Raw genomic sequence first — 24,943 nt, 5'->3', positions numbered from 1 at the left:
GAGGTTAAACAGTAGAACTGGGGCTTACATGTAGGTCTGACTCCCAAATATATACTTTACTGCTCACTACTTTTATTTTCTTTTTTATCTTTTCTATATTTAAAACACTTTTCAATAAACATTATAATCACAATCAGTTAATGTGCAGGATGTGCTAATTTAGTTAATTTAGTTCAACTGTGGCCTTCTCTTCAGGGCCTTCTGGAAGAACACTTTCCGCCCCAGTATGAAACAGGCACTCCAGGAATGACAATTTTACTTTGGTAAAGCAATTCCAATTTTCTGGTTGCTTTTAGAAAGCATTCCAGTCCCAGCTCCACCATGCTGCACAAGGAGTGTGAACAGGGGCAAATCACTTACCATCTCTGTGCTTCAGTTTCCTCATCTCAAATATGGGTATAAGTAACTAATTCACTGAGTTGTTAATAGGGATTAAATTAATATCTTTAAAGTAGTACAATTGCTTCTAGAACAACATGAGTCTGAACTGCCTGGGTCCACTTATATGCTGATTTTTTTTCAATAATATACTAGAAAATTTTTTGGAGATCTCCAACAATTTGAAAAAGCATTTTCTTTTCTCTAGCTTATTTTATTGTAAGAATACAGGGTAAAACACACATCACATACAAAATCACGTATCAATCGACTGTGTTATCGGTAAGGCTTCTGGTTAACAGCAAACAGTAAGCTGTTAGTAGGTAAGTGGGGAGTAAAGTCATACCCAGATTTTTGACGGTGCAAGGGACTGTGCCTCTAAGCTCTGCATTGCTCAACAGTCAACTGTACTTAAATCAGTGCCTAAAATGTAGAAATTGTTTAAGTTTGCTAAATAAAATAATACAATGAGAGAGAGCAAAGAAAACTCGACCAGTAAATTCAGAAAAAAACTTTTGTAAGTCATAGTGATTCGGTAGGCATCACCTTTTAACAATCTTAGAACACTAGAAAAGGAGGTCCTTTCTGTCTGTAATTCTCAAAGAAACACCTGGCTGCAGGCACTGTGCTAGGTTGCTGGGGCACCGAAATCAACGAAGCACTGTCTCTCTCCTTTCAAAACTAACCCCTTACTGGGAGACAGAGCTGGCTCTAGGCCCCGTGGGGAAGTGTGCTGGAGGGGCATTCTGCCCAAGGCATTGCGGCTGAGGGACCCTAACTTGGAAATTAGCAAGAGAACACTGATACAAAATCATGTCTTAAACTATTCTTTAAATTTGTCTTTATTAAAGTCCATACTGAATGACTAAATGCATAAAGAGGGAGGGGTGGCAGGAGGAATGTTACATTTAGGAAAAACTTCCAAAGTTTATAAACCACGTTGTGTTAATTTTTAAATTTATGGTACTAAGCGTCTTAAAACACTCTTGAGCACTCAGAAGACAGGCAGTGTACTAGTTACAGAAAGAACTCCAAAGATGATTCTATCCCTAGCCTTCAGTCAGGTGAGAAAACACAAGTTGGGAAAACAAAGCATACAAAAAAATTAAGCAACAATCTAAGAGTTAAGCAATAATAAAGGCAAAAGACATTACAAAGGAAATATATGATTAACCACCAAGAAAAAAGCAGTCGACCTATTCTCCCAATAAATCCCAGGGATATCCAAGACAAAAGGCAAGATTACAGATACATGTCTTACAATCTGTGTGTGTATATGCAACATTTGAGAATAGAAGATTTTTTATTTCCATATACAGTTTATCTCGATTTACAAAAGAGATATGTGGAAAAACTTCAAGTAAACTGTTTCATTAACTGAATCATGTTATTAAGCAGAGAACGTGTGACTTAAGTAATTTAATTCTATTATAAGAACTCTTCTCTATCACTATCACCTACTGTCAGTTAATTTGTTGGGAAATAAATTCAATTTTATATTACATTCAACTTTGTTTATTTCTATCTGGCTTAATTAAAATGAGGTGCAACTCTAAAGGTAACCAACATATCTCATTATCAGAAATTCATGTACTCATAAAATAAATCATGGGGATGTAATGCACAGCATTGGGAATACAGTTGATAATATTGTAATAAATTTGTGCAGTGACAGATGGTGACTAGATTCATAGCGGGGATCATCTCAATGTATAAAAGTGAATCATGATATACACGTGAACGTGGTAGGGTACTGTATATCAATTATACTTCAATAAAAAAAGAACTTCACAAATGTTACTAATGTAACCACTATAAAATTAGAACACTAAGTGAAGTTTAAAAAAACATGATTTCTGAACTTCACATAGTGGTAGGATTAGGACTGGAATTTAGATCTTGAAGCTCCCAGTGCAGTGTTCCTTGTGTTACACCAGAAAACAGTTTCCTCAAAATTTTTTTAGTAAATCCACATTCCCTTTTTATACTTCTGGCTACTTCTGTGCAACATATGTTGGGTAAGAAAAACTTAAAAGGAACATATTCCTTCAGTGATAGTATAAGAAAAGGCAGACACTGAGTTCTTCCCCCTTTTCTCAAGCCAGGTTTGTTTCTATTCATAATAAAAATCTTAAAAATCCACAAAATCAGAATCTGACTAATACATTTGTATAGGATATTTTACATTTCTTGTGATTTTTCTTCTATCTATAAACTAACAAAAGATTAACAGTTAAATTCAAAAGTTTGCCTGACAAGAATCATCAAGAGATGCTACAACTATTAGACGAAAGATTTCTGCTGGAGAACAGGCTATAATTTACTAGTGCTAATTTATTATGCCACAGGTTACTTGCTAATTGCAGTGGGGAAAATATAACTTACCTTAACCCCCAGAATGAAGTGATCAAACAGCATCACAAATAATGGGACTTGACAGTGTATGTCTCCTGATAGCAAGCAGCATTACTTAGTAGGTATTCTTGCCCAAAATGTTTAATTTGAAACTAATCAACCCTTTAAACCTAGCTTACAGGTAGCTAATATGAGGGGAATAGAGGAATTCTCTAAATGACACCATGAGTGAAAAGAACCAGACAAAAGAACCTCTCATTCTGTAAGACAACTGGCTTGATCTCTTAAAAAAAAAATCCACATCATTTCAAAAGATGGAGGTAAGGCTGTCGTAGATTAAAAGAGATGATAAACTTAACCAAATGCAGTGAATAAACCTTGATGGGATCCTGATTTGGTGTGCTTGGATGTAAAAGATATTAAAGTTGCTCATGCAAAACCTGAGCATAAGATTGTATATCAATGATACTTTAATAAAAATAGAAATAAAATAAAAGCTATGAAAGACCTCTCAGTACAAATGGGGAGATTTAAATATGGATGTGTATTAAATTGCATTAAGGAAATATAAATAAGAAACTATTAATTAACAATAAAAAATATAACTGAAAAAATCTAATAAACTCATCAGAGTTTAGGAGTAAGGTGTCATAATGTCTACAGCTTAGTTTCAAGTGGTTGAGCCTAAAATAACATACACATATTTATACATAAAACAAATATGGCAAGATGTCAACAAATGTTGAATCTATAGAGGGTCATCATATGGATTTTCACTATTACCAATTTCTTGTATGCATGAAATTGTTTCATAATAACAAGTGTGGGTAGGGAGAACCTAGACAGCTCCAACTCTACAAGGAAAAAAAAAAACCCAACCTCAAACCAAAGCTATGGGAACTGTTAAGAACCAACACGACCTCAATGTAATATAGCATCTATTAAATTTACCTATCCCTTTGGTAGCAATGAGGTAAACTGGGAATGAAAGCTCCACCTAAAACACTGCTTTTAAAAACTGAGTCTATAACGTAATCCAATTTTTTAAGATAAGTCTTTAATCAACATCTACTTCTCTTGAAAGAGACACAGGGGGAGCATGACTAGATAACCATCCTATAATGGTATCATATTTAACATGACTCAACACTGGCTTATATTTTAACCAAACAACAAATCAATTTGTGAACCATCCACTCGTTAACTTGAAAATTTGACCTTTTCTCTGCAGACAATACAACGACATTCAACCACAAATTTTCTTAAACCTGGTAATATACTAGAGAAAGCAGTACTATAATTAGGCATCAATAGAGTTCTTAAACACTTGCAACTATGCGTGAAGCTTCAACTACTCAAAGGAATTTCTCACGAATTTTCTTCTGTAAAGAAAAATGTAAAAGCTCTTTACTTCTTCATTAGTTATACTCAAAAGAACTAGTGAGAATTTTCAGTTAGTTTATAAACACTGATTAGTCAGTACACACAAATGAAAAGAAAAAGTAACACCATTAAAGGATAACTTTCTACAATATTCTACACATTGAATTTTGACACTGAACTCAAAAATATTGCATAAGACAATGCACAAATTACTGTGTTGTTGCCATTGCCACATAGTCCAGCTACAAATTTTGCAATAAGGAAATCTCAAGCAAACAAACCAACTGCGAGCTCCCTGTATGCAGGTCAAGAAAAAACTGCACAAGTAAAATTTTAACTTTTCAATATGCAGTTTTACCAAACGTATTTCTTCTTTTTGATACGGGGAAATCTTTCCCTGTTCAGTCCTTACTGCAAAAAAAGTAAAGGTGCCCGGAACCACCTTTTAAAAGTAATTCTCTCTTAAAAAGCCAAGAAAATGATTTGGCTAAACTGCAGGAAAACACATCGAACAGCCTACGTTAGCGGCAAGTAAACTACATCTACCAATGTATTCGAATTTACCCCCAGGAAGTAAATTCTCGTTTTCCTCATATTTATTTTGCAAGACGCAAAAATACAGTCCTACAGAAAAGTCATAGTCGAATCAAGGCTTCCCAGTTTACCAGCTGCACGACCGTAGGCAAATGCCTTAATCTCTGAGACTCAATTTTTTTCATCTGTAAAATGTGGAGACACGTACCCACTGAGATGATGCGAGACAATGCACGACAACACTGAATTGAGCGCTGGCTGAACGTTCCACAGAGAACGGGAACTCAACCCTTGTCAACAGACGACCACACCGTGGCAGCGCAGACAAGCACGTTTTCGCCTGCTGCCTGGAACATTTCTGCTTCTCCCAGGGACCAGCTGCAATCTCCCTTCTGAAACCCCTGCAGAGTACGTCTCTGACAGCTACACAGCCCCGCAGCCCACTGCGCGGGGACCTAGGCTTTCGAGCCGGGGGCCCGGGACCCGCCCACCAGGAGCCGGGCTAGCACCTCGCAAAGTCCCCGCCCCCGGAGCGGCGCACAGGCCTCCGGCGGCCCCCTCCCCGCGCCGGCCCGCGCCCCCGCCCCCTGACACTCACAGGCACGTACCGGCCGCTCCGCGAGGAGGCAGGGAGCTGCAGGCCCGAGAAGGGGCCGCCGTCGCCGCCGCCTCCGAGCCCGCCCCTCCGCCCCCGCACGGCCTGTCACCGCGCCCCCCGGTCTGGGGAGGCCGCGGGCCCCCGGGGGCTGGAGGGGCGCGCGAGGAGTAGGACGCGGGCCGGGGGGGCCAGGCCCGTTCCTCCTTCACATGGAGCCCGGCCCGGGCGGGACGGCGGGTGCGTGGTCCCTCGCGGCCGGCCGGGGCTCTCGGCGCCCCTCGGGGGTGCTCCCCGCCGCGACCCTAAGGCCCGCGGGAAGCTGGTCAGGAAAGGAGGAAGCTGCAGACCGGGCGCCTCCGGAGGCCCGAGAAGGGGCTGGCGCTGCGACTGCGCGGCGTGGGGTGCCGGGCCTCCGGGTCGTCGTCCTCGTCGCCGCCGCCGGCCGCGCGACCCCCGAACGCCGCGCCCAGCAGCCGCGCCACCGTCGTCAGACGCCGCCGCTGAGGGCAACCCGGCCGCCACTACACACGGACCTATGACGTCGGGCGTAGCGCGGCGCACGTCACAGCCGGCCTGCTCGTGCGCGCGCAGCCCTCCGCCCGCCAGGAACGAAACCTACGGCGGGCGCGCGCCCAGCTTGGAGCACTACACGGAGGCCTCGGGGCGCGCACCCGCGCCTGCGCGGTACACGGCTGCGCCCACGCACACCCAGTTGCCGCCGCCCGTCGGCGGAACGGGGATTCCCAGTCCACCTCGGTCCCTGCGCCGCTCCGCCCCGGCTCCAGCTGGGTGCCCCGCGCACGCGCACTCGGCCCGTCGGAGTCTGCACGGCGGGGTCCTTGGCGCAGACTTCCGGGCACAGCGGGAAGGGTCTCCGTGCCGGACCCGGAAAGCGGGGCCGCGGTGATAGCGGGTTGCCCGCAGGGCGAGAGGAGCTGCCACTGACTCCAGTCCGCAGCTAGTCGTTCTCAGGCGAAAAGCCATTTGCTTCTTATTTTTGGAGAGCGTTTCAGAATTTTTTTCTAAAGGACTTAAATTATTGTCGGCTTGTCACAAATTATTGTCGGCTTGTCACGTAGCCGTAAGCCACCCCCCCATCCCCCGCCAGGACATGGGCGCGCGGACTTTTCCGTAAGGCGCTCGGTCTCGCTCTTAGCCGCACTCTAGGTCGGCCCGGCAGATGCTGCTTCTCCAGTGTAACAGCTGGGGAACCGTCCGCAGACCTCAAGGCTGAAGCCCGTGGCTCTGGATGGATGCCCCCGTCGTCCCCGTCTCCTGCAGAATGAGGTTCAAGTTCACCGCGCTAGCCTGCGCGGCCCTGTGCGGTGTCTGATCGCCGCTGTTCTGATCCAGAAAGCATCTTTCCCTCCCCATCTCCTCAGTGGCCCAGAACAGCTTAGTGAACGTTATTTTCTCTCAAAACAGAAATCCAGTAGATGGGTTCCCAGTTGCTTAGGACTGTGAACTGTCATCTCTGCGCCAAATGGATGGATACCTCAGGTCCAAATATTACGACCTCCACACAGGAAAGAGGGGAAGTCATGCTCCACTTCCCTGAGTGCAGAGTATCTACAGAAATTCCTTGGAATTCTTCCACACGGGGGATTTATTTCTTCTCTGTCAGTTACGACTTGCTCAGTCATTTACGTTAGTACGGGCTTATGGATATTTATTTAGGTTGTAATCAATACTACATTATGTACTTTGTTTCTGAAGTTGTTCAAGGTTTGGCCATTAAGTTCAAGGTTTGGCCTCAAGTACCTCTTAAAACTTCCTGTGCCGTTTTCTCCCTCTTTCACGTCTACTTGCTTGGGCTCTGATCCCACCCCTTCTAGCCTATCCCAGACCACGTTTCCACCCCAGCAGTTGGGGTGAGGGAGATGGGAGTGGCACCCACCGGCCCAGAGGTAAGCAACCGCCCCAACTCAGAGGCCCTATCGGGCCGAGGGAACTGGCAGGGACTGAGGGACCGAATGTGCATAATAAAATCTGGGTCCCCTTCCTGGAATTTTTATTACACACCTATTAGCAGAGGTGTCAAAGGCACAGAAACAAAACACAAGAACAAAGGTTTTCATTGGCACCTTTTGGTGTTTGTAACAGTGAAAACAACCTACAAGACTGAGGTGATAAATAATTGTTCATCTGTTCTGCAGAAAATTCAACACAAAGAAAGGCCGATACCAGAGGACGGCAAAAATACAAAACTCAACAGAAATCATTTTGTTTCTACTTGTTTAAAAAGTGGACTTCCAAGCTTATGTACTTCAGAATTCAAAGTCTTTAAGATACCTTTGGTTCTAACATCCTAAACCTAGTATGCCACAGAAAGGAGGATGTCCATATCCTTGAGGGCAGGATGTAAATCTTGAACTTGTGTATTGTTTTCCCTATTTCCTAGCCTATTTAGAAGCATTCAGTCTGAATTTACTGAGTAATCTAGAGATCCTTACCTTACCTACCAGACTTCATTCACTTCTGGTTCGTTAGAAACACCCACATGTAGATTAATAATATTCTTTTTTTTCCTCCATTCCCTTTTTACATTGGCAACGATTCCTCTTGCTCAGACATTAACTCTCCTGCATCTTTGGTTATTTTAGTGCATAGGATTACAAATTAGTGATCTTGGAATTTTTTTTCTTGATAAAACCTTCATGTGGCAGATATTCTTTGCCTTCCTGCACTGTGCCTGGGATTGCATCACATCCCAGGAACTCACAGTCTGGTGGGAAGTGGACCATTACAATACCGAGTGACTTGCCCTGTACCAGAGATGGGTGTGGGTGCCACACCAGCAGAGAGGAAGATACCACAGATATGCCTGAGGAATGAGGGAAGACTTCAGAGAGGAGGCATGCTGTGTTAGTTTTTTCTTTCTTCATAACAAACTCTCACAGACTTAGTGGCTTAAAACAGCACCTGTTTATTAGCTCACAGTTCCATAGGTCAGAGTTTGTACCACATTACGGCTGGCTTCTCTGTTCGGTATCACAAGGCTGAAATCGGGGTATCTGCTTCCAGCCTCATTCTAGTTGTTGGCATAGTTCAGTTCCTTGTGGTTGTAAGGTTGGGGGCCCCATTTCCTTTCAGTCAGCCAGCCAGGGCCTGCTTTCACCATCCAGAGCCCACCAGCTTCCCTTGCTGTGTGAACCCCCTTCATCCTTAAAGCCAGCATCAGAGAATTTTTGCACATCAGATCCCCCAAGCTTGTTGAATCTCTGACTTCCTCTTTTGCTTTAAAAGAATTCATATGATTCAATCAGGCCTGCCCAGATAATTCTTAAAGTGCACTATGTCATACAACGTAACCAGAGGAGAACAACTAAATCTATTTTATTCACAGGACCCAGGGGGTATGCAGGCCATGTCCCACCAGCAGGCAGTGATCTTCAGGGACATAAGAGAATCCTGCCTACCACATACACACAGCTGGAATTTGCCTCAGGGATAGTTTTTGCTTGGAGAAATAGGGATGGAGGAGTGGATATTCCAGGCAGATAGAATCAAGTGTGCACAAGCTTGGAAGTGTAAGAAACATGACTGTCCAGGGAATGGCGAGAGTTGCTGGCCTCGGGGTGCTGAGAGAGATGCAAGCAGGGGGTAAAGGCAGAGAAGGAAGAGAGCAACCAGGTGCTGGAGCGTGTTAAACACCTCAGCAAGGAGGAGAAGGTCTAAACCACAGCACTGCCTGTGAGAAGGACATGACGGGTGTGAGTCGGGACGCATTCAGCTAAAAGGAACAAGATACCTGGCCCAGAACAGCTTAGTGAACGTTATTTTCTCTCAAAACAGAAATCCAGTAGATGGGTTCCCAGTTGCTTAGGACTGTGAACTGTCATCTCTGCGCCAAATGGATGGATACCTCAGGTCCAAATATTACGACCTCCACACAGGAAAGAGGGGAAGTCATGCTCCACTTCCCTGAGTGCAGAGTATCTACAGAAATTCCTTGGAATTCTTCCACACGGGGGATTTATTTCTTCTCTGTCAGTTACGACTTGCTCAGTCATTTACGTTAGTACGGGCTTATGGATATTTATTTAGGTTGTAATCAATACTACATTATGTATTTTGTTTCTGAAGTTGTTCAAGGTTTGGCCATTAAGAGCTCTTTATTCTGTTGGCCCCTGTGACCCTTTCACATACCACATCATTGTGGGGTTCATTTTCGTATACTTTTTGAGTTTCCTGACATTCTGCCATTACCAGATATGCCAGATTCATCTTGTGTTTCCTGTCCTACTCCTAGAATCAGCCATTTCTCCAGGGAGCTCAGGAGCTTATTAGAGAATGGAGTTAGAAGCCAAGGTCTGAGATTCTTGGGATCCTCTCTTGATTAAGGACAGTCTTACATCAGCTCCGCCAGCATACTGCCCCTTTTATTTTTGCAGCAAAGTCTGCTAATGGTGCCCCCAAGTTCATTCTCCTCTTTCCATCATAATCAAATTTTAGCTGGGCACATAGTCCCTTCTCCCCCATTAATAAAAAGTTCATTTTCCAGCCTCCCTTGCAGCTAGACCAGCCATGTGAGCAAGTACTGGCAAAAGGGGAATCAGTGGAAATGTCCATCAGAGAACCTTCCTTGAGAGACCACTGCTTTTGCCCCTCTATCTTCATCCATTCCTCCATCCTGGGATACCTACAGGCCATCTTGGAAAGCGAGGATAAAGTGTCTGCACAGGAATTTTGGGGCTGGAAGCAGACCCACCTTCCCAGTCTGGACCGCAGGGCTCCCAACTCTACATAAGAAGAGTGAATGTCTGTCACCCATAACTCAACCTACTGATAGCATCCAGTGGGCTGGAGCTGGGCCACAGGCCTGCACCTGCACAGGAGTCAGCATTACCATCGTGGGTTCACCCCACATGAGGTTTGCCCATGGGCTGGGCCCACTGCCAGGCCATTTCTGGATAGAAACCCAGGTTAGGTTACAAGGGAGCTGAGGGAGGGCTGGCTGGTGCTTAGCAGCCAATGGTGTCTGTCCTAAGGAGCACATGGATAGTCAGGATTTGGGGAGCCGAGCCAAACCCTTAGACTGTGTAAGTGAGCTGTGGCAGGCCTATTAGTAGTAGTATCCCCAAAGCAGTTGGGGTGGAAACTCACTTTGCTGTTTCAGAAAGCAAAACATTAGTAAGTCATCTCTCCTGCTAAAAAGTGCATGGTGCTTCTACAGCCAAAGAAAAGTCATTTCTAGGGTTTCTTCTATCTCCAGTTGCCCCAGAAGTTTTCTGAGTGTAGAAAGAGGCCATGTGACAAGATTTCTAACAGAGGATTGTCTTGAATTTTCTATGATCTTGATCATCTCCTAATTCTTTATCATTGCTAGTATGTTTATTTTAAATTATGTTGGTTACATATTTTTCACCATGTTATATGTATTAATAATAGAAAATGTGGAAAATACAAGGGAGGAGGAAAAATTGCCATTCCTTCTGTAGCTCTTTCTATCCAGTTTTTCCTCTATGTGTACAGCTTTGTTTTGCTGGGCTTTTTATTTTTAAATGTGTTTCTAGATAGTTTTTAGATAGTTGCCAAAATTTTGTATTCTTTCTCCACTTGCACAGTGTAAGTACTGTCGCTCTGTCCCTTATACTTACAAACAAATTTGAATAGCTGGTACGCATGCCGAAAATTTTAATTTTACTCCACCTTTTTTAAATGAAAGATGCTCATAAAATAGATAGAACTAATGACAGTTCTTGGCTGCTGGGGAATCAATAGAGTCCTTTTTGCCCTTAGTGTTTGAGTGAGAGACCACGTGAGAGATCAATGCTAACTTAAATCTGAGAAGTGAAGCTCACACAGGGAATGACTGTCCTTTTCACATGCCCTTAGCCCTTGTCCCAGGGAGAGCTAACTTTTCTCACTTTCATGATAACAATGAAAAAGGATTATGGATTACCATTGGGGGAGGTCTTCCTGTTTCTGGAAAAGGACCCAGAGGTGCTTAAGTTTATGGATTTATCCGAGTTAGTGCATTCTAAGAGTTTCTAGAAAAAGATACTCTTTTATAACATCAAATTATTAATAATCAGAACACCTGATTTTTAGAAGTTGGCCATGAGCTTGTGGCCTGGTGGTCCCCAGTCCCCACCACTGTGGGATCCCACTGAGGGTTTGCTCCTCTCTGTACCTTGACAGCAAACTGAGGATTCTGTTTCTTCCCTTTCTCCTGTTTGTACGGTCTTTTTCTCTCCCTGTGCCTCTTTTTTTTCCCTCTGCCTCTTCCCTACTCTCTGTAATTTACTATGTTTTATTGGTTGTTTTTCACAAACATCCTGAGAAGTAGGTCAGAAGAACTTCTGTTCTCATTTGCATGTAAGGAAAAAGTGGCAGAGAAAGGTTGGATTGCAGTCACCAAGCCCCTGGGACACTGAATGGAGTGACCCTGAGCAGAGTCCATCAGTCCAAACTGTCCCTGGGGCCGGTTGCCCGGTCCCAGAGCCCCTCCCTGATTGCTTAGTGCCTCAGGGTGCCACTCCCTGTCTCTTGTCTTCAGCTGCCCCTCCCCACACCTGGGGCTCCACTCTCCAGGTTCACAAAAGCTTGCTAGTCAAAACCACTGGCTTCCTCCGCTCCAGTCCCACCTGGACCCTCAGCTGGTTTGCAGGACCGCCCTTTCAGGCCACCATTAAGCGGGTGGATGCCAGCAAAGCCAAGTAAAGGGTTAGTATAAGTCCGAGGAGAGGAAATCCCGGGGCAAAATACCTCTAAAAACTGAAATCAATCAAAGGGAGAAATAAACTTTAAAACCCGTTTATTGCTCACAAACTGCAGTGCGGGCCCTACTCTCTTTCCTTCTCTGGTAGAAGCAAAACCGGCACCACCCCTCACCTCTCAGGTACAGATAAGCCCTCCCTCCGTTGCCCAGGTAATTACCCACTGATACAGAGATGAACTTTCTCCTCCCCTGAGGAATGATGCAAATACGCTAAAGCCATACTTCTTTCCACCTCTGAATGCCTATTGATATGCAGATGGCCAAAGCCAGGCGAGATATTCTAGAAATACTACAATTTTACCCACAGGCCACCCCTCCAGAAATTTCGCTTTACAATCTACTCATTCCCCCTCTTCTGACGAAACTAATGACATACAATGCCAACAGCAATAAAATCATGATAATCCTCGAGCCAGGGGATTCATCCTATGCAGATTAAGTAAATGTACTTCACAGCACAATCTCTCACTAAGCACAAAATATGTTTCCAGACTTGTTTACTCATTCCTAACAACCATGCTAGATTACTCAAAACTTTTACTGAGCATTAGACAAAATCAAGCCTCTCTTTAGGCATTTTTTTCTTGACAAAAGCAATACAATCATGATAATTCTGAAGCCAGAGGATTCAGCTAGGTTCAAAGTCCCATGCAGATTAAGTCCGAAGCTCATCCATTCCAGCCATCATGCAGCAGCTGCAGCCATGGAATGCATCCAGGACACAAGGGCTATAGAAGCAAATAACTGTGATTTTGGGGGGCCACTTTGCTCTTACTCCAGGACTACACAGGAGGCCAGCTTCCAGGCCTTTTCCCCAAGGTGCCAGGAGAGCCAGCCATCACTGATCCATGTGTTGAAATGTCCAAGGCCACGTCCATTTTATTCCTAATTGCTGCACCCATCCTTGCAACACATGTCCAATAAAGTGGGTGCTTTGATTGCTCTTAATCACCTGTGGCCTGCCGTTGGCTGCAAAGAGACGCTCTAGGCTCCTCTCGGTGGTTTGCTGATCTGCAAAACGTGCAGGGAATTCCTTCTGGGCTCAGCTGACTTCTTCAAAGGTCAATGGAAAGCCCCGATGGGTTACAGCTCACATTGTCTTTTGCCCCATGTGCAACAAACACTGATGTAGCCATTGGCCACGTGAGAGGCAGGCTTTCCTTCTAGCCAGTGCACCTGGGCCAATGCGTCTGCTTCATTATTCCCTGGGGATGCCAAAGGCAAATGTCCAGTCACACGATATACAGTAGGTGTCTGTGCCACACCACTCCGTGGCCTTTGGGTCCAGTCTCTCACCCACCCTGCAATGGGATAGGAGGTTATTACCTTGGTCGGAGCCGTTCCGGCAGTGGGCTCCGTAGCCAGCAAGGTGTGGTACACAGCAGCCAGTTGCTTCTCTGTCAAGGTGACCCGGACCTCTGCTCCTTTCCATAGTGGTGACCAGGCTCCAGCAGCAGGTGGAGCAGCAACAGTGGCAGAAGCAGTAGCCTTAGGCTCCAGCCATGGGCTGGGGAGGCACGGCCAGCAGTGGTGGTGGGACCTCCACGACCACACGAGTGTAGACACATGTCCCTCAGCATGAGCACCACTCTCCCCATCATTTATAGGGGTGGCCCTCCCAAAGGTCGCACCCATTATAATGGATTTCCAGGTTCAGAGAAACCCTGCCAACTACACCAGATGTAAGTCCGGGGAGAGGAAATCCTGTCGCAAAATACCTCTAAAAACTGAAATCAGTCAAAGGGAGAAATAAAGTTTAAAACCCGTTTATTGCTTACAAACTGCAGTCCGGGCCCTTCCCTCTTTCCTGCTCTGGCAGAAGCAAAACCAGCACCACTCCTCACGTCTCACATCCTCCATTGCCCAGGTAATTAGCCATTAATATGGAGATGAACTTCTCTCCACCCCTGAGGAATGATGCGAACGTATTAAAGTCATACTTTTTTCCACCTCTGAACGCTTATTGATATGCAGATGTACCAAAGGCAGGCGAGATATTCTGGAAATATTACAATTTTACCCACAGTCATCCCCATCCTTCTGGCACATCCTACCCCTCAACCCAGAAGGAGGTGGCTCCTTCACAGCTGGTTCCTACGATTAAGTCACAAGGGCTGGCAGCTTTTCTCCATCTAGAGGCCTGGGTCTTTATCCTGGGCCAGACTCGTGGAAGCTGAGTGGGGCAGGGTTCAGTGCCTCTAGCCCGTGGTTCCTCCCGACAGCTGAGGCTTTTCAGTCTCAGGAGGTTCCCTTTGGCTGTCCTGCCACCACTGAGCCTGCTAGCTCTGCCCAGTCTGAACCACAGAGAACACTAGAGTTGGCAGAGGTTGCCGTCGGCTCTTCTCAGCCTAGCTCACCATGTCCTCATCTGGAAGACAGAGAAAGGCTGCCTGCCCCAGCACTGGGGCGGAAACCAGCAGGGTAGGGCACATGAAAGCCATTGAGAACATGACACTTGCTCCCACCTGCTGCCCACAAGAGGCAGGCACTGCCATTCCCAGCAAGCCCTCCAGAGCAGAGGGCACCCAAACACGGCCAGAGGACTGAAATATTTTCAGGGAGACCAATTCTGAGACTGGGCCATGTTATCAGTCACCACCTCTTAATTCCTGGAGTTCACTCCAGTGACCAGCCTTGAGCACAGCACAGGGTGTGTGCCAGGATAAATCTGTGCAGCTTCCTGTCACCACAGAGACACAATCTTTAGAGCCCTTGAGACCCTCTTTCCCCTGCTGTGCCTCCTCCCGCTCTGTATCCTTGAGAGTCAGCCTCACATCCTCTGCCCCAGAAGTAATTACTGCCAAAAAAGAGAAGAGCCGGAAGACATGACACCTCCCAGCAGCTTTATAAATTTATGAAGTTTGTAAAGACTTTTCTTAACAGAGAAACTGCACTCCTGGTCGGCCTGGCCTGGGTTCCCTCACCCAGTGAACTGGCACCAGGCTGCTGCCTGATTTTGCTGAGACCTTGCTAACAAGTCTGCTCTCATGGCCTGCCTTTCATCTAACCCTGCTGCCTAAAATCTGCAGCCTGAGGGGGCCTAGAAGTCAGCATCCAAGGAACAAGGATGCCCGGCCTTCCGGTCTGGGTCTCTGAGGCATTCTCCACTAAAAGGGCCTGGGGCCGACGCAGCGGTACTAGAGTGGAAAGTCTTACACCACAGGGTAAGGAAGTGCTCAGAAAATCACCTGGTTCACCGTGTTGACAGAGGGATCAACTTGTTGAACATTAAACCAATAATATTCATGGGTTATATCCCATATAATAAAACAGTCCAGGAGGCATACTGATATAAACACAAATGAGGAAGAAAGGAAGGCGCTCCCTCCCCAGCAGGAGAATGCCAATGAAGAGATGGGGGAGGGGAGGTGTTAGGAAATGCACAGTGGATATTAAACCAGTGGGTGAGGGCTTGGTGAGGAACAGGATACTTAACTCTCTAAAGTCTCTCCTGTCACATTACTAATTACAAAGGGAAAGTAATAACTTTACAGTGCAGGCCTGGCAAACACCACCTTTACTGAAAGGAAGCAGTCCCAAACCCTGCAGACCTGGCACTTTGGGCTTCCAGAAGTCAACCTGCTGAAATGCCTTCAAAGAATGACCTGCGTCCCTGTGGGCAGTGTCTGTGTACTTATGCAGCTATGAACCTGACACACCGAAATTCAGCCCATGTACACATTACGACAGTGACCACTGAACAACGAAGGGCACTTAACTCAAAAATACATAGTCCTATGGGTGACCACCTGGGCTTCAATCTTTTCATTTGAAAATTGGAGATAAAACCTATTGAATGAACCAACCATTCCACTGCTGAGTATTTCCTTAAGAGAAAAGAAAAACGTGTCTACACAGACTTGTCCCTGTACATTCATAGCTGCTTTTCTCATAATAACCTCAAACTGGAAACAAACCAAATATTCAACTGGTTAGCAAAGAAAGCAACAAACCAATGATAACGGATGGATTTCAAAAGCATTTGCCAAGTGAAAGAAGCCAAAGACTATATGTAATATGTGATTTTAGACCTACAGAAACGTCTGAGAAAAGTAAAACCAGCGGTCAGTGGCTGCCGGGGGCCAAGCGTGCAGGACTCTCTGCAGCAGGGTGAGGGAGATGTTCTGTCAGGAACGTCGTGGCTAGAGGAGTGTGTACTTGTGTCAGAACTCATTGTACACATAAATTTGGTGAATTTTGTTGTATGTAAATTAAGCCTAACAAAGTTGATAAAAATTAATACATTACAGTGCCATTGTGAGGGTTAATAGGATGATACCTACGCAGTCCCCAAGTTTCAGGGCCTACCAGAGGAGTCCTAAATAACAAGCCGTTACCATGGGCTCGGTCCCCGGCACGAGCAGAACAAGTGTGCAAGCAAGGGCTCTCAAGAAGGCCTGCAGCTCCACTGAGGACGAGGCAATGCGAGGCGGAAAAGCGCAGGCGCGCGGAGAGGTGCCCGGGGGGTCCTCCGACTGAGGTCCCCGCCCCTCCCGGCCCTGGGAAGCGGGCGTGCGCTCCCGCGCCGGGGGGCGGCCTCCGCCGGCCTCGGATTGGCTCGGGTGGGGCGGAGGGGGCACGCCCTGTCGGCGCCCGGGTGAGGGTCCAGCCCGGCGGCCGGCTCCGCGGAGCGCGCCCCTCCAGCCCGACGCCAAGCCGGCTGCCCCCGTAGCAGGGCCTGCTGAGGGGCGGAGGGGAGACGCGGAAAGCGCGCGCGGGGGCCGGGCCCCACTCCCACAGCCAGAGATCGCGTTTATTTGTATATGTTGTGCCTTACTGCCTGGCAACCGGGTCTCAGGCGGAGTGCCGGCCGCGGAGGACGGGTCGGCTTGCCGGACTGGTCTGGCTGACTCATCGCTGCGCGCCGGCCCCTGGGACGAGGTCCGCGGGCGCACGTCGTTTCCGGCGGGGTGCCGGCGGCGGGGCGCCCCTTGCGGCGGGATCGCGGCCTGGAGCAGCGCCGGCTCCCCCACGGAGCAGGGGCCGCCGCTTCTGCCTGGCTGTGTGCGTAGCCTTGAGCAAGTCGCGTACCCTCTCTGGCCTCTGCCTCCTCATCTGTAAAAGGAGATGCACGAGCACCTCAATGTGAGACTCCGTAGGGGTGCTCACCGCGGACTCCAAACTCGCAGCCCATTCACCCCCCCCCACCTGACCGTGAGGAACCTGCAGTCCGGTGCGAGGCTAGGTAACTTTGCTAGCTGCCTGATGTCCAAGTGGAGGAGGCAGGGCTCAGCTCGGGTCCGTGGGGTCCAGAGGCCCGTGTGTCTGGTCGCCAGCCCCCCCCGCCCCCACCGCACGCGCCCAAATGCCTGCCACCACAGGGCTTCAGGCCCGAGTCCCCGGGCTCGGCCCGGTGTGGCCCTCCAGGGCGGTCCTCAGAGGACGAGGGCTGGGAATGCTCTCTGCTGTCGGCGCCCTGGCTGAGTCAGAAAAGCGCCCGTGGGCCCTGCAGCGGCGCGGCCGGGGGACGCCGCTGCCCTCCTGCCCCAGCCTGCCTGCTCTTGCGGTCAGCGGCTCCCTGGGGACCCCAGCTTCCCTGTTCTCTACCGGAGTCACTTCCCAGGCTGTCTTCCAAGTGCTGTGGTGTCCGATTCTGACCACGTTTCCTTCAGTCGGTGTAAAGGACGTAAGTCCGGCCACTTCTCAGGGCACTTGTTCCGCCACCGCCAACAGAACGGCATTTAAAGTGCGCTGCGGGTCGGGCAGACAGGGCCGCCCTCGGGCCTCTGCGCCTCCAGCCGCTGGTCATTCTCACCCGCTGATCTGCAGGCCCCAGATCCTCCAAGCAGTCCCCGCGCGGTGCTCCTTGGCCCTCTGGGGCCTGCAGGTACAGGTCCAAGGCCTCCAGCCCCCCAGCCCCCGCAGGCCCCCACAGGTGCTCTCCTGAGGCCCTCCCCAGCAGCACCATACTCGGACAAGGGGGAAACAGGCTCAGGAAGTGACTTTTCTGGGGTCGCACTCCCATCCTGCCAGACTCCACCCAGACTTTCCCACCCTGCACAACTCTGACTGCAGGGCCTGTGGGAGACAGAGCACCCTGAGGGTACGGCACCCTCCTGCCTCTGCCTACTGAATCTGCGGGTGCTTGAAAGGAAGCGGGTGAGAGGGCAGACGACGGCCAAGACAGGGTAGATCTTACAGTGCCAGAGGTCTCCAACGATAAAAATTTTGGGGCCATTGAATTAGGGCAGAGAAACCTGGTTCAAGGCCCTCAGCCTAATTTCATCTAGCTTTTGGCACTTCTACAGATCTACTCTTATTACTCAGAGCTGTTTCTCCCTAATAGCAAAAAAAATGTATTGTTTTAAAGGTCATAAGTAAATGTATCCTGAAAGGCCACGGCATTTGGGGCACTCACTTCACTTCTCAGGGCTTCCATTTCCCTGTTTATACAATAAGAGAGAGATTGGCCCAGAGGTGTGTTTTTTCAAACTGCAAGTCCTGATCCATTCATTAGTAGGTTGTGAAATCAAACTAGCGGCGAATAACCTGTATGGAATAGAAAATACAATGTCTCACACATAGCAAGAGTGAATGTTGTGTTGTGAATTTGTTTAAGTTCCATATGTGCCTGTATGGTAGGGCATGTTGTTAAATAAATTTTTTACTTTGTATATATTTTTCACATGTGTAAAATGTATTTTTACAATCAGGAGAACTTAAAAGCACCTCTCCCTCTGTTCTCCAAGGACTCTGTCATTTGGAACTGGAGCGCAGCTGGAACCCCCTTCCGCCACTGTCCATCCACGCCCCCTCCATTGTTCTTCAGTTTCAGAAAAGGGAGTGATAAATACATTGTTAAAGAAAAAAATAGGAAAGTAGATCTTTTCTGTACAGTTTTAAAAATAATAGATGCTTATGGTTTTAAAAAAAATTCATACAGTACTGATGCAGGGGAGAAAAGAAGAGTCCTCTCCCTCCCAACTCTGCGCCCCAGGTGCACCCCTGAGGCAAGGTAGCATGGAGCCCAGTGCATGAAGAACAGAAGAACAGGGCTGCTGCTCTGATCCCCACTCTCATTTGCATGGAGGCTGTGCTTTCCACAAGGGCTCCCAGCCAAAGACCGAGCAGCCAAGACACCATCCAGGGGCTGGCTCTGCTGTCTCCACAGCTGGTTGTCACCCTGCCTCTCTGGAGCCCAAACCCTGCAGTGTGCCCCACTCCATCCCAAGCTGCCCCATTCTACACTTTCACTTAACAAAGTTAAATCTGACATATGCCTGAAGGTTACTTTCGGAATCCCATTCTCGGATACAGTAAACCAGGGGTCCTAGAGACACGGCTGATCCCAAAGCGGGGGCAGGGTAAGTAGCAGATGGGCTTGCAGCATCTTGTGCTCAACAGTAAGGAAGTCCTCAAAGCACGATGGGGATGTGTCAGAGGACACAGGCACCAACTCAGGGGACTTCGCAGTAGCCAGAGCTCGTACAATGTCAGCAAAAATAATTAAGTAATGGATTATAATCCACAGAATGAATATTCAAGAGTCCATGCATACAGATATAAAACGGTATAAATAAATGGGGGAAAGAGACAGCTCTCTTACTGAATTCCAATTAATAAATGTGGAAAGAAAAGGCACCATTTGATAAAAACCAAAGTAATAATTGTTGCAAGCAAGAATTATCTACAGATAGTAAAATTGGGGGGAAAAGGTATGGTGAGAAGCAGGATATTTACATAAGCATACAGCATCTCCCCACAGGATGTTTATTAATTACAAAGGAAAGAATAACTTCACAATAGAGAAACCTCAGTGATACATGACATTAACCAAGTGATCAGAGTTACCATAACCAGTACTCAGACACATCAACACACCTGATCCGGTGCCCTAAGAAGGGCACTGCATCACTTCCGTGTTCTTACCCAAAATGCATAACCTCAATTAGTAATGAAAATATGAGACAAACCCAATGTGACATTTGTCCTACAAAATAAGTGGCCAAAGTGTCATAGTGACAAATAATTGGAGGCAGCAAAGGAGACAGGACAGCTAAGGGCCCTGTGGGATTCTGAATGGGGTCCTGGACCAGAAGCAGGACATAAGTCCTGAAGCACGGACATCTGGCAAAATTAAAATAAGGCCAGTGCACGGGTTAAGAGCATCCCATCGCTGTGAATTCCCTGGCTTTAATCCTTACGCTGTCATTATATGAGCCATTAACATTTGGGGAATCTGAGTGAAGGGCGCTATATGTTTTTGTTAAGTTTAAATATTCAAAATTAAAAGACAGTGCTGACAGACAGTGTCAGGATGGCAAAGAACTGTCAAGTTCTGACTCAATCACTGTCAGGGCTGCCCAGAACAAGAAGGATTTTGAGGCTTCACCCTCTCCCAGGGGAAGGTGCTGAGATGAGCCGGGGTGTCTGTGGGGAGGAGAGGGTGGGCGTAGTAGGAGGGAGCAGAGAGCATGAACTTAGGGGGGCTAAAAGCACAGGACTTCTGCCTCTGTTCCTGACACCTTTTTTTTTTTTGTAGGTTTTAAATGTTTTTAAGTGAAGATTTTAAAGTAGTGTAGGTGCGACAAGAGTCAAATAGCAGCCAAGTACAGCGGAAAGTCAGTCCTCTTCCTGTCTGCAGGTCCTCGCCGCCCCAGGGCCCCAGGTAATCAGTCACTAGGATTCGGAGCACATCCGCATAAATGATCAGGCCTGGGTGTGTGCTGCTCAAGGAGGCTGGGGCTCCCCCTCTCAGGTCAAAGGAAGTCAAGGAGACAGTCAGGCAGCCCCTGCGGACAGGCGGAGGCGGCCTCCTCTTACTGAAGAACAGAAGACAGACCTGTCTGGAAACCACTAGTTGCTACCAGAGGTTGGACCCTATTAGTAGGTAGTAAAATCCACTTAGTGTTTCCTGGTCATCATTAAAAAAATTTTTTTATTAAGGTATTACTGATATACAGACTGACAAATAATTGGAGGCAGCAAAGGAGACCTTCCTAAGATGGGGGCGGGCCGGGCTTGAGGGCCCCAGGAATGTGGGCCACAAGCCTTCTGTAAAGCAGTCAGCGAACATTTTAGGCTTTGGGGGCTCTACAGTCTCAGCGCCGAGCGCTGCCGTTCCAAGTTTCATGAATACTGACATTTGAATTTCATATAATTTCCATTTGTCACATAATACTCATCTTTTGGTATCTTACAACAATTAAGAAAAGTAGAAGCCATTCTTAACTCCTGAGGTGAACAAGGAGACTTGGCTTTCCCGCCACAGGTTGCAAACCCCTGCTTTAGAAGTTGCCCTCCCTCCCCTGGGCCCGCCCCGGGCTTCCCCCTCCGCCCTGCCGGCTCGGTGCTGTCCTCTCCCCCACCCCCCGCGGGCCCTTTTCCGGGGCAGAGTCGCGGCGGCCGCGGTCAGGGGGTGCTGACTCACCGGCTGACTCAGCGGGAGGCGCGCGGCCCGCAGACGACAGTGGGGCGGCGGGGGCGGTGGGGCGCCGCGGGGGCGGGCCGGCCTTGAGGGGGCGGGGCCACAGGGAGGCGGGGTGGGCCGGAAGGGGCCGTAGTGGGCTCTGTGTTCCGGGGCCGGCGGGGCGGGCCAGGAGAGGGCGGGGCGGCGGGGGCCGCAGGGGCCACTTACCCGCCCACTGACACGCCCCGCGGTCCCGGGCGGGAACTCCGCCTCCAGGAAGCCCTCCAGGAGCACCTTGTCGGGGCCGGTAGGACCCGCCCTAGGTTACCTGGGGGAATTCACATCCTGGCTCCTGCGACGTTGCCTTCTGCCGCTCTTTGGGTCTAGCTTCAGCTCCAGATGGCGTCTTGAGGACATCCACCGGGTCTCAGTAGGCTCTGCATTCCAGGGGCTTAGTAACCGCCTGGGCAGCAGAGGGGTGCGGACGCGTAAATCGGGCGAACAACTTTGGAAATCCCACGTGGGACACAGCCAGACCAGACCCCCAAAACCCATAATAATGCAATGTCTAAAAAATGCTAGGATTGGTAACAACAGCAATGAATTAGTAGTAGGACTAATTAAACAAAGGTGTGAGAAAGAAATAGTTTTATGTTTCCATCCTCCTATACAACAATTTTAACTCCTTATCGGACACAAACTTTGTTTTAAGATAAATACATGAAAAAGGCTACAAACGGTATGATTCTCAACTGTATGACATTCTGGAAAGGGCAGAACTGTGGAGGCAGTAAAAAGACCAGCGGTTACCAAAGGGTGAGGGGAGGCAGGAATGAATAGATGAAGCACAGAGGATTTAAGGACAGTGAAAATACTCTGCATAAGGCTGGAGTGTTGGATACATTCCATTGTCCAAACCCATAGAAGGTACATCAAGAGCAAACCGCAGTGGAAACTATGGGCTTTGGCCGATTTTGATGTGTCTAGTGTAGGTTCATCAGTTGTAACAAACATCCCACTCTGATGGGGGTTGTTGATAATGGGGGATCTGTGCATGTGTGGGGCCGGGCACATGGGAAATCTCTGTTACCTTCTCTTCGACTTTGCGGTGAACCTACAACTATTATACAAAAATAAAGTTTTTTTTAAAAAGATACATACATGTAAGACTTTTTGAAAGAAGAATGTAAATGGGGCTCATTAAACATATTACCAATATTTAATGAAAATAATGTCCTTTCTGTCCTGTTATACAAAGGATATTTTTACCTCTTCCTGTTCCTTTTCCGTCAGACTTTATGAAACCCTTCTTTTATGTAGTGATCAAACTGAACAGGGTCAAACATAAAATCCTTTGCCTTGCAGCCTGCTCTTTTTAAGCCCATCTTACACTGATTCCTGCCATCCGTCCAATGTGACAGCAGCAAGCTAACCATCCTCTCAACAAAATCATCTGAGCATGGAATACATAGGATCTCACCAGCAACAGCAGGTTTTTACACTTGTAGGGATTAGTTTCCAGCTCTCCAAAAATGACCACCCACTTTTTATCTGTAGGCTGGTTTGTACACCATCTGTTTGTCAGTCAGCTCCTTTGCATCTATAAATTCATCATGTAGGCTGTTCATGTCTAAAATGACCATCCTTTGTAACCATTGTGAAGCATCCTGGATGCCGTAAGTTAAACTTATCACTTTCCCTCAGGGAAAATGGTTTTAAAGTGCAGAGATATTCGAACATGTGAAATTAAAGGTGATTACAAATAAGTTCCAGTTTTAGTAAAGAAGCAAGACAGTCCTGTTTAAATTGGTTGTCCTTTTCTGGTGTCATCTTTTTACTTTGCAAAAACAATCATTTTTCATTATATGAGTTTTTGTCACTACCTACATATAAAGTTGAACTACTCAGGTTATCGGTTAATCCTTTTTAAGCCCTTATGGCCTCTTCAAACACTTTTAGAGGAACAGTTTATAAATTCCTGTTTGACAGCAGTCTTTTTCTCCATTCTCATTCTCAACGTATTTCTGATTAAAGAAGGGCATTCTTCTCATCCCACACTTTGAAAACAGGACTTTACGGCAGGCTACCTTGTTAAACATCTTTTCTGTGACTGGCAACAATGACAGCCACCTTGTAGGCACAAGTCTCAGAGGAGACCATCTCTTTCCTTTTCTAGGGCATCAAGTCGCTCATTCAATGCTTCTGCATGTTTTGAGGAAACTAAGAAGCAACCAAGCCCTTCATTCTGAAAACCTGTCCAAGGGAGTAAACACGCCATTAGCCTTGTTGTATTCAATGTGTGCAGGACACTTAGCAGGTACGATCTTTTTCATTTACTTTGGTAAAAGTTCATAGATGAATGGAATTCGCACACATTTACACTTGCTTTATCTGCCAAATAGGCAGACAGGCTAACAAAATCTTTATGCTTGGACAAGATATCGTCAACATTCCTTTGTCTTATTTTTTTCTAAAGTTTAATTAAAATCTTCACAAATCAAGAAGACAATTTGAAGCTCCATTTTTCATATCGACTACTTCCGAGGTAGAAGAACATGTGTTATTGCCGTGGTCTGACTCAGTACTGGGTACACGGTAGGAAGGGGACTGTTGGTGGCTCTGCACAGTGAAGGGCCAGCACATCTGTTACCAAAATGTAGCCTTTTTCTCCCACAGGATATTTCAGTTACAGCCTCTCAAGGAGGAAATGTAACTTTACTCAGCCTAACAGGCGAACCAGCGGAGCACCGCGCTCACTCCTCGGGTGGTATGTTCAAGCCCATTCAGCAGCCGCTGAGCACTGCCGTCTCTGCGGAGACCAGTTTAGAAGCACTTGCCCGTCTCGCGGGGGACCTGTGAGAATCAGTTTCTACATGGCTTTCACATGCCTTTCTCCAGCATGTCCCCGCTTGCTTCTGTATATTGTGCAGCGCGCTCTGTGATTATTTACCTCCCTAGGCCAGTTGATGTGTTATTCCAGCCGTTATAATGCTGTCATTGAGCTTAAGTGACCGTGACGTCTGGTTCACGCTGGCCTTCATGTGGTAGTCAGTCTCGTTTTCTTCATCTGCACTCTTAAAATACATGGGCACAATATTCACCATGGTAAAAATTAAACTGACACTGTCTCAATACAAAGCACAGTTAAGCCTCAGGCAAAGTGGGTGTTCATGCTCCAGATGACCGTGCATGTGAGTCACACCCATAGGGGCGGGGTAACAGTGGAGGTCCGGGGCATGCTGCGAATCACTGGGGTTCTCGTCAGCAACAGAGGCTGGGGAAGCGCTGCATCTGCTGGCAGGAAACCAGCGCTGCTTTCAGCCCGTCTTTCTGGAGTCACCTTTGGGCTTTGTACCTTTCCCGGAACCTTCTGTATATCCATCACTGAAAACTGGGAGTTGTCTCATCCCAGGGAAGAGTTTACCAGGTGTAGCACTTTCCGTGCTAAAATCAGGACAGTCCCAGCCCACTGAGATGGGTGGCCACCCTGGATTGTGTTTGTAGAGTCAGGAAACAGTAAGTCTCAAGATCAGTACTGTGTGATCTCACTTATATGTGGAATCTAAAAAACCTGAACTCGAAGAGAACGTGTTGTCTGGTGGTTGCCAGAGAAGGGGCTAAG

At 47.4% G+C, this 24,943-nt stretch overlaps 1 protein-coding gene and 1 long non-coding RNA gene across 6 annotated transcripts in view; both read right to left on the bottom strand.

Moving 5' to 3' along the window:
* Positions 1–6,158, bottom strand: part of MAP3K2 (mitogen-activated protein kinase kinase kinase 2) — a 76,958-nt gene extending 70,800 nt beyond the window's left edge. For 2 of the 5 annotated variants that reach the window (XM_036995941.2, XM_036995945.2), the window contains exon 1: positions 5,259–5,395. The gene's annotated coding sequence lies outside the window, so the exon portion shown is untranslated. Of the gene's footprint in view, positions 1–4,858; positions 5,207–5,248 lie in introns of those variants that run through there. The other 3 variants (XM_036995942.2, XM_036995946.2, XM_036995943.2) reach the window with 3 other exon arrangements.
* Positions 6,159–11,991: 5,833 nt separating this feature from the next.
* On the bottom strand, positions 11,992–18,709 carry LOC118967929 (uncharacterized). The gene is made up of 2 exons (XR_012133457.1): positions 13,299–18,709; positions 11,992–13,177 (listed from the first exon to the last, which is right to left on the bottom strand). It is a non-coding gene; the product is annotated as an uncharacterized lncRNA (long non-coding RNA).
* Between the last annotated feature and the right edge of the window lie 6,234 nt (positions 18,710–24,943).

This window comes from Manis javanica, chromosome 7 (genome assembly GCF_040802235.1).
Source record: "Manis javanica isolate MJ-LG chromosome 7, MJ_LKY, whole genome shotgun sequence".
Taxonomy (NCBI): Eukaryota; Metazoa; Chordata; class Mammalia; order Pholidota; family Manidae; genus Manis; species Manis javanica.
Note: the sequence above shows the minus strand (reverse complement) of the source record. Positions and strands in the feature narration are given on the sequence as shown.